Here is a 19,514-nt window from a genome sequence, read left to right on the forward strand (position 1 = left end):
GGATTACACACTTAAGAGCTAGGCACTGATTTTGAATGCCTAAATCAGCCTTTTTATTGGCTTCTTGTCTACAAAATGGAATAACGTGTTCTCTTGTGCAGAGGTTAATAAAGCCTTGTGGAAAGCTTGTATTCCATAATGCTGAGTGCCTGGAACAGCCTGGGAGGGAATGAGCAATCCCTTTCTTCAGAGACAGTCTTGGATGGCCTGCAGTGAAAGCAGGGACTGCAGGGGAAATTCTCCTGGTTGGTCAGGAACTGCCCTTCCATGTGCAACCATCCTCAACCGTGGTGTGAAAATCCGTGTCAGGTGGGCTGAATGGAAATTGTGCAGGGAAAAATGTTTCCAAAGGTCTGGACTTCTTTTCCTGTGGGAATCCAGGGCTTCCCTCTGGCTGCCCTGGCAGGTCTGGGACCCTGGCAGGGGTCAGGAACCCCCCTGGACAGAGCCTCAGAGACACTGGCTGTGATCTCTGTCCATGGAAAAGAGTTTTCAATCTTACAGGATGAATTACAAGCTCTGAGTGTTTGATATCAGTAATAATTAAGTGTGGCACGAGTGCAAAAGTAAAATTTTAGGATTCTAGATTAGGGGTCCAAAGGGGACAAGATGGAGGAAATTGGGTGTGCCTTGTCCTTTTTCTCCTTCTTCATGCCCTCCATGTTTCACTGTGGTGTTGGCATTTTTCTGTTGGTTCAGGCTGGGGACACACTGTCCAACGTAGGTGACAGATATTGGCACATTATTGTAAATCCAGCCCAGGGAGTTTCTGGTATTTAATGTTTGTCACATCCCACTGAGGGCAGAGCCCCACACGCTGCCCTGCAGGACAGAGCTGGGCAGGGCAGCAGAACATGTGAGAGATAAACAGAATAAACAACCTGGAAACCAGCATAGACAAATAATGACTTCTGCTTTGGCAGCGGGGCTGACAGACAGAGACTTTCTACAATCTTGGGATCATCAATACATCAGATTCCAACATTTTCCCTTCTGTCTTCTGGCTGCTCTGTGGCCAAGAGACTATTTCAGGTTTTTGTGTGAGGTTTTGGTTCCTTTTCCTTGGCTGTGTGGAAGAGCAAAGTGCAAGGGGATGTGTGCAGGGTTGATTATTAACCTGGATTTATGGAAGTGCACAGAGGAGGGGAAAAAAACCCTCAGCTACTGCTTACACATGTCTAAACCAACCCAAATTCCTGTAGCAGAACCAAATGGAATAATTAAATGATCACTGGGCAAACAGATCAGCATGGATCTCACCCCTGGTGATGGAGAAGGGATTGATGTGGATGCAGCTTTACCCAGAATCAGGAGCAAAAATGACAAAAGTGTTTCTACAAGTTTATAATTGTGAATTTCATGCAAAGCACTACTCCAGTCAGCTGGAATTTAGAGGTCTTATTTTCAGTAAACGTTCCATTTGAGGGAAGACATGCATGCGGCTTGTATCTTTAGTAGTTAAGGAAATTAATGCAAAAGCATCCATGCATTTAAAGGAAGATCAGTGGTGGGTGAAAGCAAAGGAACATTTTTTCTTTTCTTCTGTTTTGGTCACTGTGAGGTACTGCAGACTCCTTTCACATTATGGCTGGCACCCCAGGTTTGCCATTTTGAGGAAAGAAAGGAACCACAGCAAACCTAAGAACAGCAGCAAATCCATATTGTCCTGCTCTGCTTTAATGTGTAACAGGGGCTGGGGAAGAGGGGTCCATGGGTTAATTATGCATTGCACAAAAAAAGGGATTTCCTTTTAACAGTTGGGTTTTTTCCTAATTCCACAGAACTTATTAAATAAATGGATAAATACCTGCATTGTGCCATTCATTTTCTGCCCTCTTGTTTTCTCTTTAAACAGAAGAGGTTCAATAATATAAATTTGGCATTTTGAGAGAGTTTTTTTTGTGTCACTAAGCACATAAAACAAGTGTGTGCTGTCCTGGCAGTCAGAGGGCAGAGATGCTACTCTTGTCACCTTCTGGGAGCTGTTTTGGGTCAGGGCTCACCTGTGGATGACTTGTGCTGGCTCGTGTCAGTGCCTGTCCCTCTCCATGGTGTATCCATGGTGTATCCATGGTGTATCCCTGCCTTTCCCTCTCCCCTGTGGATGCATTTCCCTGTTGTGCTGTGCCTGTCTGTCCAAATAAACCTAAATTAGTCCCAGCTGGAGCAGGGATGGTGTGGGCAGGACTCACTGGGGTCACAGTTCCTGCCAGCTGTACAACTGGGCAACTTTATTTTTAGCACATTCCCAGCCTGATTTATCAGTGCAGCACTTTGAGGTAACGACTTCAGCGCGTTTGATGTTTGCTCATTTTGAAAGATGTCATTTTAAGAATTTCTGCAAGTTTCAAAAGTGCCCTGTGGGAGATCTGTTCCATGCCAAAATGTCATTTCAGATTCTAAACTACATACTCCCTCATACTTTCTCTTTATAAATGTTTCACAGTACCTGCATTTTTTATCATTGCACTTTTGTGTGACCTGTGAATTCCTTGTAACTAACCTACAAGGCCTATCTGGGGGAAGTAATAGAATTATTTTAAATGAGCTTTTTTCCTCTGTCAGAAGGTAAAGCCACCACCCAATTATTTCTTTCTTATGTGAGGATACGTGTATTAATATTGTCAAAAATGCAGTGTTTATAGTGTCACTTGTAGGTCTGTGTTAAAATTAAATCAAATGTGTCCTGAAAAGTGAATGTTTAGTTTAATTTCTAACAGATTTTACAACCAGGACTTACTTCTTCAGTAACAGATCAGTCTCCTGATATTGTCTGCAAGTCATCAAACTTCATTCCTGGGCCATAATTATGTGTGAAATCCTGCTTGATGGCTTTCCTGGTAACACTACCACTCAGAGCAAACATAAAAATAACCTGAGATAATATTGACAGTGAGCACCTCTGAAAGATCCTCTTCAATGGGAAACACCATCAAGGGAAAGGAGAGGGAATCCTTGAAATGTTCCTACCAATGCTGCTAGCATGGGGAGGTGAGCATCAAGGGCAGGTGTGCAGCTCTAAAAATGGAAATGTTGGTTAATAACAGCACAAAAATGGAGTAACGGCAAATTGAATGACCATGAATCAGAAGCTCTTTCCAGTTCCCAGCTCTGCAAAGGTCAGTGGGGAGCAGCAGCCCTGGGGAAGCTGGGTGGGTACGAGCTGGGAGAGGGTTTTGACCTGCAGCACCTGTGGAAGGGTCTCAGCCACGAGGCTGGGGGGGTTTGTTCTGTCCCTTCTGATTGTGGCAAGCACGTTTCTCTCCCTCTCAGGGTTTTTCATAGAGGTGCACAGAGAGAAATGAAAGAGCAAACAATTTCTATTTCTGCTCCTTGTTTTTCCTATGTGGAATGTGTTTGGAGAATTGTTTACCTGGAGTGAGTGCTTGGTTGGATTCTGGTGAGGATTGTTTGAGCCTGGTGGCCAATCCAACCCACCTGGGGCTGGACTCAGAGAGGGTCACGAGTTTGTGTGAGTTAGAGAAAGTAGTGTGTTGTTTTAGTATCCTCCTTTTATATAGTATACGAATGTATTTTAGCATAGTTATAATAAAGAAATCATTCAGCCTTCTGAATTGAGTCAGACATTGTCATTTCTTCCCATTGGGTTCGCCTGCATTTACAATATCTGATCTCTCCTTTTTAAAGCCCTTCCACTTCCTAACAATAAATATTCATTGAGCTCAAGGGCAGGGAAATGAGAGATTGAATACTTGAATTAGTGAGGGCATGAGCTTAAACCTGGGGTTCTCTTATCTCAGTTGCTTTCATATATTTTGATCAGAAAATTTTCATCCTGGATCTATGGAGTTTTTGTGAAAAATGTTTTGGGCAAACTGATTTCTCCACAGCCTCCAACAAGTGTAGTTTTAATGAATCACATTGTGCAGGCACAGCTAAAAAATTGTAGGGAGGGCAAGCCTGAGGGAAATTAGTCATTGTGTCAGTCACAAAGGATCATAGGGATGTAAACTCTTCAGTTTTCACTGAGGGTGTCTGTACTGTGCAGGTGGAAAGTTAAACCTGCTCTTCCCACCTTGTCTAGATTTTGCTTTTGGGATTTCCCCCCCCCCCCCCCACAAATACCTTTGCCAGGATTTCTTGGTCCACAGAGCCCTGCATTGGATTTTCCCTTTCCACTGAGCTGAGCATGAGGTGGTAAAATAAGATCTGATAGTCATATCTTTTTTTTTTACAGCTATAAAGTCATGAACTCCAGGGCAGTATTTCCACCTCACAGCAAGCTTCAATAGAGCAGTGTAATACCTCTGGCAGCCTTGGGCTGCTCTGTTAGGAGGAACACTGGGTGCCCCCGACAGTGCTGATTTAAGCTTCACAGTTAACATTATTTTTAAGGACTCAGGACACAGAAAACCTCTGAGAAAAACTGGTTGCTTCTGTGCTCTCCCCACAGAGCTGACACCGAGTATCAGATGTCACAGCAAACATTTCCAGGCAGTGCTGGCTGAAATTGTTCAGAGCTGTCCTGAAAAGCAAACATCTAATGGCTTAAAATAAAAGATAAGAAATTTCTCCATAATTTATCTGTCAAGAGAAAGGGACTCTGTTCTTAAGACTAAAGAGTTCCTGTGGAAAATGTGTTATTTTTGTGCTGAATGCGTTATTTTTGTGATGCTATTGGAAACTAAAATCCTGTAACATCCACCCTTCCTTTCATTTCGTTTCTTGATGATGAAGATGTGTGACCCTTCCTACCACTCCCTGCCACCTCCATTTCCCTGGCTCTGCTCTGGAAATTCACTGCCAGTGGATTTCCAGCGGTGGGGAAGGTTAATGAGTAATTTGCACTGATTGTCCTTTTCCAGGCCTGGGAAGTTCAGAGCCCCAGGGGGATCAGGGGCAGCTCCCTGGGCACAGAGAGGTCACTGGCCAAAAAGCAGGAGATCAGCATCCCTGTGCTTACAGCAGTGCTCCCTCCTTCCTTCCTCCATCATTTTATTCTGCAGTGTGAGAAAGAATTAATCGCCCAAACTAGTCACCCCACAGCTCTTTGTTAGGAAAGAAATTTTTGTGGTTAAAGCCTTTTAATGGAAGGAAATCAGTAAAAATGTTTGGCAGTACCTTGATGACAAGACAGTGATCCCAGCCAGCAGAAATAGTCTTTCTCGACCACAAATACTCTTTCTCAACCAGAAATACTCTTTCTCAACCAAAAACACTTTGTCCAACTGCTTCCAAGACTTTATGCAAGGTTGTAGCAAGAGCAGTGACTGGAAAATGATAAAACTGTCTTGATGATGTCCCTCCACCAACTACAGGCCTGGAATAACACAAGACAAGGCTTGTTCTGAAGTCAGTGACCAATTTTTGTTTGAAAATGACTTTTTAAACATTGAACAGATTTTGCATGAGACAAAGCATTGAGGAAAATGACAAGTTGCTGTTTGTGTTGAAAGATTAATTTAATTTGTATTCAGCTGGAAATTAAAACATTGAGTTAATATACATTTAATATGTACTGTTACCAGGAACCAGAGGCAGTGTTTTACTGTTTCTGTAGAAAGTGTTTGTAATCTAATTAAGAAATAATAAAAATAAACACAACACAAGAAAGCCAGAGGGAAATGGTCAATGAGGATAGATGAAATTTCAGAGTGTTTGCAGTGAACTTAGAGCAATAAAAGGAAGCTTGGGAAACATAGGGGAGTTACTTTTCCTACAAACCTATTTATGATCAAATTCTTCCCATTTCCTATGGTGACTTTTTTTTTTTTTTTGTGTTCTTCAAATAAAGTCTTCATAATGCTAACAAACCATAGAGCTTGGAGACCCGTGAATGGTGTAAATCAGGACCAGGGTCACAATCAAAAGTTGGGTTTGATTGCTTGGTTTTCAGAACAATAATGGATTTGTTGTGCACAGACCTGCCTGAGCAGAAACTGCTGCTGGAGTTGGTGATGTTTGCCCACCCACAGACCTGTGGGCACCTGTCCTGGCTCTGGCTCTGTCTGTCCTTCCAGCATTGTATCCCCATTGCAGCTTTTCCACCCAAGTGCTTTCCTCATCTCCTTTTCTTCTCATCTCATCACCTCATGATGCTCCTTTTCTTCAATCAGAAGTCAGAGATTAGAAAAAAAATACACTTGTTGCTGTCAAAATACATGTTCCAGGCTCCCTTCCAGCCAAGGACTATCAACTATTTGGATGATAATTCCTCAGGGCACAGGTCTCCTGACCTATTTTATTCAGTATTTATGGGAACAAACTCAGAGTGAGCCTCTGGGTCTCAAAGCCACAAGTTCTGTACTTTTTCACAGTGTGTGGGTAACATATCCAAAATTCCTCAATGCAAGCACAAGTTTAGGTGAAGAAGGTCACCCCAGAACTTCTGGTTTTTAATTTATATCCTTTTTTTGAGAATGAAAGTGACATGAAGATGTTTTTTCCAAATACTTGTAGCTTTAAAGGGATGCAGAGCATTTCAAGTGATGATTAATATGTACAAAATTACATAACTCCAGAATATGGCTAAACTTGACAGTGTCTGTGATCATTGAGAAAATAAATAACTATTAAAAGTCCTATAAATAAATATTTTTTCCTTTTATCTTCTAATCGAGATGTAAATTAATAACCCCTGTTAAAATGTAAACATTTAGGAACTGTTATTCAGAAGTCCTGACGGCTTTTAACTTCATGACTTTTGAAAGTCATTTGAATACATTCCACTCTTCATCAATCATAGCTTCTCTTGTTCTGAGAAGAAAGCCAAAAAGTCAGTGGTGAATGAATGCTCTGTAAAAATTGAGAGGGAAGGGCTGAGAGAAGAACAGCATGATTGTGCTGCCTTGCCACTGCAGCAAATAATGCACATTGTACTTTCAAAAGGGGAGAAAATAGAAGTTTTGGCAAGCTGCACTAGAATAAGTAATTTAAAAGCTATCACAGAGCTATCTGACCAAAACCACTGGGTTTAATTATGCTTATGGGGAAAAGGAATAAAAACAAGAAAACATTTTGGACAGATTGGGTGGATTCTTCCACAGCTGATTCTGTTGTGAGATGGTCCAACAGGAACTCATTTTCCTGCAGTGTAAGTTATGTTTATTGTACATTATCCCCACGCTGCATCATGTACCTCATATATTTTGCTTTATGGGACAAATCGGATAACAGTTTAAGGCTGAGGGCTAACTGACTGTATATATCCCCAGCTGGTTAAACTGCTGGTTGTCACTGGGCATCTTTCATGGGAAAGGCAATTTCAAGAGGATGAGATTCCATCTAACAGAAGTACCTCAAGTACATTTTTACACTTGCTCACATGCAGTATTTATTTCATAGCTATCTATGCAGAAGATAAATGTGAAAGATACAATGAAAATCCCTCAGCTTGCTTGTGCCCTATGATTCCTTTCAGCTCAAAGGGTTCAACTGATCATCCCTTACAGATAAAAATTAGCTTGGTTTTATATAAGAGTAGTTTTGTCTATCCTTCAATTTCGTGTTGCTACAGAGGATTTCATAGTAAATGTGAAAATGTTTATATTTGATACCCCACAAGCAGCGTGACAATTACCAATTTTTGCTAAATCAATGCCAGGAAAGAGGTAATGGTAGATACTTTATGGCTGCTAAGTTTAAAATAATTCATTGAAATTAAAATATATCAATTGGATATCTTTATTACTTTTCTTTACATGTTTAATTGGATGTTGAGAAACCAACAAATGTATTTACAGGATAAAAAGACTGCTATGAAGAGAAAATTGGCTGAAAGAAGTAATATTTAATGCATGTCAATGGTGACATAGAATAATGTGAGGCTGTGATGTTATTAGAGTTATGTTGTTGATTCTGTTATACTGATATAAAGTTTATTGATTGTATTAAATTCTATGTTTAAAATGTTCTCCCTCCTGACTGTTGATATGTGCAGCATCCTTCCTTTTCTCATTTTCACTTCTTTATATAAAGGGATGAAAATGGAGCAGTGTCTGTTTCAGTTCAGCTGGTCTGGAAACACCACGTGTGGTGGATTTTGTGTGACTTCCAGAACAAATAGTTCCAAACACCCTACCAGGCCTGCAATGGCAGAATACTTTATAATTATTTACCTCACATTTCTTTCAAGTGATTCAGGTGTGCTTTAGAATCATCACAAAATCCTAGACTGGATTTTGTGATGATTCTAAACACAAAATCCCTCTGAGTTGGGAGGGATTTTAAAGCTTACCCAGTCCCAGGTAGCTGCCATGGCAGGGACACCTCCGACTGCCCCAGGGTGCTCCAAGCCCTGTCCAGGGCACTTCCAGGGATCCAGGGGCAACCACAGCTGCTCTGGGCAGCTCCCATACCCAGCTGTACAACAGTGACAAAAGAGAATACAAGAAAGAGATAGAAAGGTTTTTAGGTATACTTAATGCATACTGAGTTAGACAACTTCTACTCCCAGGGATGGTCGCAGTGAGGATGCTCAGACCTGCAAACTGGCCCAAACCAAGGCTTAAAAGTCTTAAAAAAAATCTGCCCAAATCTTAAAAAAAAACCAAAAAACAAAGAGGAAATTAATCAAAAACCTGACATTCCCTGTTTCTCTGGGAAAATATTTTAAAGTACATTAACACAAACAATCTATTTTCTACTGCTTTAAGATGATATCTGCACTGTTCCATGGGCAGGATTTTGCCCTGTGTCTATCCAACACTGCTGATATATTTTCCTCTCAAACTGATTCTGTAACCCTGTGCTACTCTGCTCTCTGTAATTGTACTGATCCATAGCATACTGTTTTTTTCCCATTTGACCTTTGTTTTTCACTGACATTTGCAAAATGTGACTAAGTTGAAACCAGACTAAATAGATGTTAACAGCAAAATCTTTTTGCTGTTCTTTCTATTAGAAAAAAAATCTATTTTCCGGTACTGCAGAATGTGAGGACAAATGCAAAAGTTCTGATATTTGCCATTACTACAGCACATCCAAATGCAATTAAAGGCATTGACCACTTGCTTATTTTTATGTGCTGATTTACACAAATCTATTCAAAGTAATGAGAGGCCCAGCTGGTACAAATCGTTACCAAATGCCTTTCGTAGCCACCTTTAGCCAGAGAACATTTGTTCTACGTTAACTGAGAACAAACTGTTTCAAATCATGCTGCAGTCCCTCAGAAGTACTAGACACACATTTATCAACTGTTTTGATAGGCAACATTAATTTACATGCTTCTCCAGCACCAGATGTGTGCTCTGACATGTCGGGGTACAACCGAGCCCAGCGTCTCGGAGCAGTTCCACAGCTTTTGGGTGGAGGGGACATCTCCTCGCTGGGTAAAGCAACCTTGGCAGCAAAAGCTGCTCAACAACCTATTTATTAGTATCTGCACTCCTCCCCTGCTGTTGTATTAATATAATGAATTGTTCACAGGTGCTCCAAATGAGGTTTAGATGATCGCTGGGAGCTTTGTTACTCAGACAAGCCAAATCGAAAGGAGCAGATGCAACAGTCCCCCAGCAGAAGTACAAAGTATGACTTAATGAAGGTCATTCTGCACATTTTGGCCTTGGCGACCCAATGAACAATCAGACTGTCATTATTTTACTGTTTCTAGACAGAAAAGTGATTGCTTCTTGCCCACTTGCCTTGATTTTTTTTTAGTTGTCTTTATTACATCATTGGGAGCTCTTAATTGCATTTAATCCTACTCTCTTTTAGCTAAAATGAGATGGTTCCCATATGATTGTTACTAATCCATGCTCTAAGTCATGTTTGAGCTTTAATGCTCTTTTTTTGTGGCGATGGTTAAATCACAAGGTGTATTCAAACACTGGGCCAGGTGAACAGATAGCAAAATGGACATTCCCATCTGGATATGTAAAATGGGGAGAAAAGAGGAGTTGGAAATGGTGCCAGATGCATGGCCTGAACGTTTCCTGCAGGAAATAGCGGTGCTGTCCAAAACCTGTGGTTTTCTTCTCTGCCCTTGTTTTGTGGCAGATACAAACTAATTCTATACCATTATCCCCAGAATGCCTGTGCATGCACTTGCTTTGTAAATGTTGATTTACTGCATTAAAGGTCTTCTCAAAGGCTGTGCAGGGATGTGAAAGAGCTGCAAAACCTGGGTAATCAGGAATTGTCATAGGTGTGTCTTTGGGAAATGGAGATGTCAGCCCAGCAGAGACCTGAGTCCTTCCCCTGACTCTGCCACAGATCTCACAGATTTTGGAGAAAAGCTCATCTATGCCTATTCCTCATGATGGAAAAAGGGGTGAGGGGGTTTTTTCTTAGTAGCTTTTTTAGCTGTGTTTAGTTCATGCATTTCTGAGATAAGGCTTTTCCTTTGCTTTATGTCTTACACTGCTTATCATAAATGGATTGTGGTCTCGGCTGGAGCCTCTCAGTGCTGTAATAATTGCAATAAATGTGAGGGCTACTGCACCCAAAGTGCTCCTTAATGTCCTTCTGCCCCCAAATGGGAAAGAGAAGAGCCTCTTTTCCTTTTTTTTTCCCCAGCTTAAAGGGAATGCACTAAGGTCACAACGTGCATCAAAGGTCTGTCTTTGCATCACTCAGCCCTCCACTAGGCAGGCTCTGTAACATGCACACTTTGATAGTTCAGTGACAGATCTCACCAAGGAGAAAGGACAGCATTTTAACCTTGAGTACACATTGCAGGAGAAAATTGCACAGGGACAGAAAAGCCATGTACGACTCCTGTGCAATGAGCCGAGGAAAAGGATCTTCACTGGGCTTTCCATCTAGAGGGATTTTGGCAAGGAGCTGCCAAATGCTGTTGTTTTGTAAAAGGTGGGGGTTAGTGTGCTCAAGTGGTCAGTGGTGGAATTCCCAAGAGGATACCACTCCTTCCAGCCAATATTAACTGAGGAGAGTGAGACTGTAGTGCAAACACAAGCACAATATTCTTAGTTCTACCCAGAAAAGACATTGGTTGTCTCCTTTCTCAGCAGTGCACATCTTTCTTTGCTCCAAAGGGACACAGTGCATTCAACATTAGGTATAACCTAACTCTTGGGTGGGTTTTAGTGTGAAAAATTAGTATCTGGATGATTTTCTGGCTTGGGCTTTGCCAGACTTTGTTTATATAAGTTTACACTGGACTCCTGGGGGGCAGGTGTCTCATTTCTATTGGGCTTTGAGGCAGAGGCCACAGAGTGAGCACAGAAGTAATTGTTGGATCCAACCATGAAAACTGCTATTACTTGGTTTCTCTGTGACATCTGTTACATCCTGTTGTGCATGTGATGAGAGGCAGATTTTGTTTCATTTCAGAATCTGTTGGTGAGCATGAATAGTATCTAAAATTGTTGATGGCTCATCAAAACACACATAAAAGCCATGCTTCCCGAGCTCAGCTTCGGGAGGTGTAGCAAATCAGGGCTCTATAGCAGGAGGATTCAGTTCCCAGACTGTGGCAGAGGCAAAGCTGGGAGTAGCTGTGTCAGACTGCAAAACCCCCTGTTGGACCAGGAAAGGAGGAGCAGCAAAAGTGGGAAGGTGGATTTATGGCTACCTGGCTACAAATACCAGAAACTTGTGTTTAATTTCAGCAGATTTCCCCAGGATTTACACTTTCTCCATCCCAGTTGGATGCAGGGGGGTTGTGTCCCGAGCACAAATATGGACAGCACCAGGCAGGGCTGGAGCATACGTTCCCACAGATTTGGGGTTGCCACAGGGCTGGGGGAGCTGCTGCACACTCCCATTTTCTCAGCCTGGCATATGTGCTCCTGGTCACATTCTGGAGCTGTGTGTTTTGCAGCTCTCCTCCTTCCTCATCAACAGGCCAGATGGATCTAGTCTTGCCTACCACCCACTCCTGAGCTGTGTTGTTTATTGACATTTGTCACTCCCAAGGACTTGCATTTGAGCAGAAGGTAAGTATTCAGTTGGATGCTGTAGGTCTTTTGTAATTCATTAGTTATTTAATCAAATTTTGACTTTTTTTTTCCCTAGCTAAAGACCATGTCTATGATTTATTTAAGTCCCGAGTGAAAATATTTAATATCAAGAGCTCTGTTTTTTAAACCATACGGATTTTCCCTGTTCTGAAAGCTGACAAACATCTTGGTGTTCTTCAAATTTATTTTTCTGTTGAGAAAACAAGCTCCTTATAAAGGAGATACACTTAGGTGGATGTTAATGAGAAATGAAGGAATCAGAAAGGAAGGAGATAATTGACTTAACAATACCTCAGATTTCTTTTTATTCTGTGTGTAACTTTGATTCCATGTAACTTCTCTGGATCCTGATGCTGCTGATTTGGGCAGTTTCGTTAGAGGCTGGCATAAAGATTCAGTCTTTAACGCACAATACACGTGAGAACCTTCCAAAAGTTGCCATGATATGTGTTTAGCATCTAAAACTGGAATTTGGTCCTCATGCTGGGATGAAGGGGTGCCAGTGTATTCCCTAATTTGTTGAGTGTTATCCTGATTTGGAGAAATACCACCTTAGCCACAGGAACCACAGATCTGAAAAACCATAATCTCTTCTGTGTATATGCTGTGTAGTCTCAAGGTAGACCTTAAGCATATGACAACTGCCAGTATTTTAAAAATCACATTTGTTAATGTTCTTTGAAATTATCCTTGTTTTGTGGCAGTGGATGAGGACTCCATAACCAGGTTGTATAGATTCTGTCTTGGTTCTGTCATAATTTCTTATTAAATGTGAATAAGATTGCCAGGAATGAAAAAAGGCATAGACATTTAGGAAGCTAAACTCCAGTGAGTGCCAGTGAGTAGTTTTCTAATATAAATAAATAGAATGTATTTGAGACATTCTTTTAAACCTCAGTGTTTTGTCTTGGGCTAACGTTATCAACTCTTTCAAGTGAAGGATTGTCTTTTTAGATAAACAGCAAAACCCCTTTAGAAAGGAAGCCCTGATCTAGTTGACACCTATAAATTTATTACAAAGTAAAAATACTTCAAACATCCTTCATTTAAATTGTTATTTGAAGATTTATATTATTGCATTGAGTTGCTATGGTGGCACTTGCAATTTCCATTCCTGCCTGGAAAGCGTAAAGAGGAAAAAAAAAAAATGAATAGCAAACATCAGAAAGTAATGATTTGTCATGTTTTGAAATGTATTACAGAAATATCAACTTAGGCAAATATGTTTGGCTGAACTCTGGCATGCTGCCTGGAGCTGAGGCTTCCAGGCTTGTGCAGAGCCTCAGTGTGTGGAGTGCCTGGGGACTGGGAGCTCCAGGGTGCAGCCCCGTGCTGGACAAGGGGAAAACTCACATCCCAGGAGTGGCTTTACCTGGACATTATCTTCATGGTGCTTTTCAGGGCTGAGATCTTCAACTGGAACTGGCACTTGTTACTGTTGAGATGTGTGTGTGGAGGTCCTGAGTCCAGCAGCAAGTGAAGCAGCCCCGCTGAATTCCTCAGTCCCAAATGTATCCCACAGCCTGGAGGGTGGAGTGCTCTGGTCAGTGTCAGCTCCACTTTGTCAAAGAACCATGGAATGGTTTGGGTTGGGAGGGATTTTAAAGATTATTTCTAGTTTTACCACCCTGCCATGGACAGGGACACTTTGCATTATCCCAAGTTGCTCCAAGCCCTGTCCAGCCTGGCCTTGGACACTTCCAGGGATGGGGCAGCCACAGTTTCTCTGGATAACCTGTGCCAGGGCTTCCCCACCCTCACAGGAAAGGATTTTTTCCTAATATCCCATCTAACCCTGCCCTCTGGCAGTTTGAAGGCATTCCCCTTATCCTGTCACCACGTGCTCTCATAAAATCACCAAGAAGCAGAGGCAAAAGAGTCAATAATCAGCTGCTGTTAAAGAGGGATTAGATCCATCCCTGGATGCTGATGTTGGTTCTGAAATGGCAAAAGGGAACATATGCTGTGGTATCCAGAGAATGGTTTGGGTTGCAAGGGACCTTAAAGATCACCTCATTCCAACTCTGCTGCCATGGGCAGGGATGTCCATGAGCTGGACTCAGAGACATAATGAGAGAGTAAAGGAGAAGCTCAGGAATGAAGTGTTAAAGGCAAAGAAATGTACAAGCTACTATTTAAACAAGAGGTTTTAAAAATGTATCATTATTAAAAGAAAACTGATGAAAAATTGATTCCATACTTTCAGATATAGCTTTATGTAGCAGTGGGCCCAGCTAACTCGAAAGTGGACTAAGCAACTTTCAAAGGAAGGTGTCAGGAATCTTTGCTAGTGCCTAACAGAAATAAGACATTAAATCTTATTTGAAAATGCCTTTTCCAGCTAGTACTTATAATGCCGTGCTGAGGGCATATTTCAGGATGAGTCTGAGGTTAAAAAAAACACCTACTGAGTAACCAGTGGCACTTGCTTCAGCACTTGAGTTTTCCTCAGAGGTCTTCTATCCAATTATTGGCCAGATCCAGTGATATTTAACTTATCAAATCTGACAAGAGCTGAACCCAAGGTAGACTGACTGCCTAAACATTTATTTGTGTCAATGACACGTTTAAAACTCTCTGCTCTGTCTAAATATTTAAAAGGAAATATAAAGAGGAAAATGTAATGTGACATAAGAGGAAATGGAAAACAACCTTACTTGTTGAGGACATTCACTACAAACAATTGCTGTCTCCTGAATACCTGTTATTTTGGCAGAAATGGAGGGGAACGCAGCTCTAAATATTGTGTTCATCTGTCTCTTTTTAACAAAAATTATTTTTACAATAGCAAGTGGATCTTTTGCTGTCAAAATCATGGAATATGACAAAAACCAAGATCTTTAGGAACCTCTGAGACTGAAGTTTCCAATTGTAAAATCTACACCTAAAAATGAATAAATAATAAAGATAAATATGTACTTAGTGAAAAGAAGCTGTAGTATCGTCCAAATCAGTGAGCTTAAATGTGTCAGTTAAAGTAGACAAAATCTTAAGAACAAAGTGTAAAAAGTTTTTTACTAGAGAAGTGGAGAGTTTAAAGTATTCAACTTTTATTTTTGAACCCAGAGTAAAGCCAAATTTTGGAATTCTCTGTGAAGCAGATGCAGATAACCTCTATTTTCATAGTAGAAATACATTTTCCTTAGTAGGTACCCTTTGCTTTCAGTTTAATGTGTATTTAAACCAGTGTGAGCACTCTGCAAGGTAATGCAGAACCATGTGGGCTTCCAGGATGTAAGGGATGCTGAAAATTTTCTTCGCCCATGAAGTTCTAGAAAAGAGTTCATTAAATTCTGAGGTGTCTCTGTGTGGATCATCAGTGGTGTCTGGGGGGAATGAGAGAACAACAGAACTCCAAATGTGTGCATAAATCATGCTCTTAGCAACATGTTCTCTGTTGGAACCTGACACTTCTGTTTGCAAAAGCAAACCCTCTCTAAATTAGTTTGCAGTTAATTGGCTGTGAAAGGAAACGCACCTTGCCAAAAAGGATTTGAAATATGAAGCAGTTTGGATTTGTGAAGGAGCTGTTCTTGGAGAATCACAGACTCTTCCATGGGCATCTGGGAAATAATGTGGTTCATAATCTCCAGTGTTTTCACAAACTCCATTATTTGGCAGGACAGGTATCTACTTGCTGCCATCTACTAGAAGATAAATTGATTTTGGAGGGGCAGTCTTGTACTGTTTGTTGGAGCTGCTCATTTGCAGCTGAGGAAAGTGTTTGCAGCAGGGTTAGTTCAGTAATATTTTGAATATGTGAAGGAGACTAATAGGGGCTACCAGATAGAATGACAAGATCTTGTTTCTGTATTTCCTCCCAGGACTCAAAACTGAATGAATGGCCGTGTATATAACAATAATTAATGTTTATGTATGTCCTTGCCTGTCTCTGGGGCACCCTCCAAGCATTCCTGGAGAAATTCTGACAGAAGGCTTCTGACATACATGTGGTAGAGATGGACATAAAATAAGTATAGGTTGACTTATCCAAGATCACAAACTAGTCAGTGACACAGCTGAGATCTGAACCAAGCTCCTGAATCCCTTTTTGCACATATAACTGTGAGATTTTGCAATCTTTGTTGAGATGCATAAAAGGAAGGTTCCCCCTGTGACCAAACCACAACAGAGTAGAGGATCTACCTTCAGAAACCAGTGATGGATCTCTGGTAGTGAATTCCATTTTTAGTATTTTCACATGCTGGCTTTTAATAAAGAGATGTCAGTGGTATTTTTTTGGATAATCCATTTTCCACCAGATTTCACTTTGGGTGCAAGAATTATCATAACCTCTTCCTGATATGTCACTACCAGAAAATAGACCAGCTTCCCATTTTTCATGAAGAGCTACCAACATTTTTCTACACAGATATTTTTGGTGGGCAAGAGCACTGTTCAGCAACATATTCTGCTCAGTTCACCTGAGGTATCTCTGAGGAGGTATCCCAAGAGGTCTTTAGTAGAATAAGAGAGCTGAATTTCTTTGCATTTGAGAAAACTGAGGATTGAAACCAAATCATGATTAATCCTCCTGCTGAATGGCAAAAGGAGCTCACTGTGTGACTACAGCAGTAAGAGATGGGCTACCATAGTTACTGATAATGCAGCAGATACTATTTTCAGTCAGTGCCTAATTGCCTTAGAGGAACTTATTAAACTGAAATCACTATTGTGTGAGGAGCTATTCACGTAGAGGATCTCCAGAGTGATCAAGATGATCCTGCTGTGGGCTACAATATAGATCAGTAAATGTGAAAAGGGGTTTTGTGAGAAGGCTGACATCTTGAGAGCTCAGTTGGCAAGGGATGGGTCTGCACGTTGTGCTGTATTTTAGTAAGATGTTAATAGCAGAAATAATGGCTCTCTTTTCAGATATTAAATTCCCCCTCCAAAAATCCCACTTGAATCCAGCAGAGTGTAACACTGTGTATCTTTCACTTCCAGATTCTTTCAAAGCACCAACAAAAACTCATCCTCAAACATCCCTTAAAATTTCTCTGTACTATTATTTGGTAGCCCTTTATAATCAGCACAGCTTGAGATACCTTAATTAGTTTCATGAAGGTAGGGCCTATATTCCATCTCAGGAAATGTCCAGTTCTGAATAATGCACACATGTGCACTCACAAGACCCCTGCAGGGTTTTTGGCCAGTGGTTTGCCATTTTTGCAGGATGAAGCTGGTTTTACAGTGTGCATTCTGCCTTACCATTCCATGTGACAAACATACAGGCTTGCAGCTGGGCATCACTGATGCAGATTAACTTGTCTCTGAGGTGAAACTGGAAAGTTTTTTTGATTACTCTTTTCCTAGGGAATCAGAAACTTTGACTGTGAATTATCAGCGAATTCACTGCCAACAATTATCCTGCAAATTATCTCTTATTTGCAGGTAAACATTTCTGCTCTGCGGGGTGCAGTGGTTTACTAGCTGCTGCAGTGCTTATTGAAATTGGATAGTATAGGAAATTACTTAGAATCCAGGTCTACAGGTATCAGTGGTGGATATTTTAATGTTGTTTCGAGGCAATTCTTTGAAAACATTGTGCAGAGCTCTTGGTTGTAAGATTGAATTCATTCTTCTTTCAACTGATGCGTACAGGAACACTTAAAAATATTCTGATCATCATCCTGTTAGTACAAATCTATTCAGGAGCTCACCTGATCCTACTTTCCCTTTAGTTGTTTTAGCAAGTAATAAGTGACTGAGAGCTGCACAAGTGTCTGCTGCAAAAATAGCTGAGAACTACACTTTTAGGTTTTGATCTTCAGCTCCTCCAGCTGTTCAGTGGAAATGAAATTTTTGGCCTACAGGTCTTAATCTATAGCTCTTAATGGTTTATCACCAAATTGGTGATGGCATAGTGCATCATCAGAAAGGAGAATGTAGGAATGATGAGTTTAAGCTTTACAGATAAACAAAAATAAAAGCTGTCAGGCTTCACACCAAACTTCTTGCTCTTTTGCTTCTCGATCATGTTTTTCAGTGGAAACAAGGAAGTATGACCAAAAATATGTTCTTATGTGAGAGTTTGTGTTGCAAAGTTATGGCCTAAAAAAATATTTTACATTAAACCAGAGCAGATTGCTTATGGCAACTTCTGCATAATGAAGGAACACAATGAAGAACTGCAGTGCATATTGCTCTTCAGGTCTGTTCTATTTTCATAGTTGTTTTTTTTTTTAAGTAGAAAATTGCATAGTATAATTACAAGTTCATTTGCATTCATATTACAAGCTGTGAGCTAGTAGTCTTTTATATTTAAAAAGTATTATTAGCAAGTGTGACTTGCATCCATACATTGCAGAAATGAATGGGAATGAAGTTTTATACTACTCAAAGTTCCCTCTCTACTAAGTCAGCTGCCAGCACCCCTCCTGTAAACTCCAGGACCTCAGTGACACCAGCAACACAATGAATGCAACTTCATTTTACTGTGCACTGGTCAGAGGGAAAGAACAGCTCAATTACTGTTTTCCCAAAAAAATTGCCTTTTGGGAACTAAGGGCCACCAATATTTTTTCGAACCTAATACACACAGACAAGCATGTCTCCTTAAGGATGCTGTCTACTATTTCCTAATGGGAAATATTGCTTTATTTCTCCTTTAGCTCTTTGTCTTCCTAGATGGTGAAATTCTCCTCAATAGGAAATTTTGCTGCAATGAAGTTGACTACTTACTTCTTTTAATTCACATTAGAATAAGTGGGTTCAACTGAGAATCTGACCTTTCATTTCTGTAATAAATTGAACTGCAGAAAACAGGTCTATAGTGAAAAGCTCCATTGCATCAAGTACTTCTATAAATGTGGCTTGAATTCAGAATTTTTTATGTTGTAAATGTTATTACATGACGTTATCTTTTATGCTTAATACCTAATGTGCTGCAGAAAGAATAATTGAGGGAGATGAAACCGATAATAGCTGAGAATGTTACCAGATCTGTGCATGTACTTTCAATCAATCTGTTCACTCAGCCTTTCTGCTCCCTGCCCTGTTACGTGTGTTGCCACATTGGTTCAGCTCTCCTGCCTGTCAGGTGGAGGTAAAATTACCTGTAGACATCTTTCTACCTTGTGAGCATCCTGGTGATCCCTGCCCGGCTGTCATCCCGGGGAGCGCACATTACCTGCGTGTCCCGCAGAGCATCTCGCAATTCCCGATCAGATCCAGTCCTCTGCAATGGTCTGAGCCCTCTTCCCTGTCAGCCCAGGGAGACTCAGCCCCGGGGGGTGAATCAGATCTATCTAGAGGCTGCAAAAAGCTTTTCTTTTAGTCATTTACCTCGGTTAGCGAGAGCAGCGCTGCTTTTATGCATTGATTGGAGATAATACTGGTGAAATGGCAATAACCTGGCAAATGGACTTCTCTCTGTATGTAAATCCTTTCGGGAAGTGCATGACAGCCTCTGTTTTCTATGGGTCTCCGTTTGTAAAGAAGCTGTTATCACAGAATAAGTTTAATGGGTCGTGAATTTTGTGTTGAAAGGAGAGTCTCTCCATGACTTCTGATCCGCCTGCAACAGACCTATTGGCTCGGCAGCGAGTGCATTAGGCTAAATATGCTTCCTCCATTGACTCTGAAGGTAACAGCCCTAAATGCCTCATTAAATTTTCATGGGTGACT

General features: G+C 40.9%; 1 protein-coding gene across 14 annotated transcripts in view; it reads left to right on the top strand.

The window, feature by feature from the left end:
• The window catches only part of DAB1 (DAB adaptor protein 1), a 418,779-nt gene that overhangs the window by 255,707 nt on the left and 143,558 nt on the right, over positions 1-19,514 (top strand). For 2 of the 14 annotated variants that reach the window (XM_085586178.1, XM_085586180.1), the window contains 2 exons: positions 11,747-11,861; positions 13,287-13,428. The exons of 9 other annotated variants lie outside the window; for them this stretch is intronic. The gene's annotated coding sequence lies outside the window, so the exon portion shown is untranslated. Of the gene's footprint in view, positions 1-9,390; positions 9,490-11,746; positions 11,862-12,563; positions 13,429-19,514 lie in introns of those variants that run through there. 3 more of the 14 variants (XM_085586176.1, XM_085586177.1, XM_077785333.2) reach the window with 3 other exon arrangements.

The sequence above is a fragment of the Lonchura striata genome, chromosome 8, assembly GCF_050655825.1.
Source record: "Lonchura striata isolate lonStrDom1 chromosome 8, ASM5065582v1, whole genome shotgun sequence".
Lineage (NCBI taxonomy): Eukaryota > Metazoa > Chordata > Aves > Passeriformes > Estrildidae > Lonchura > Lonchura striata.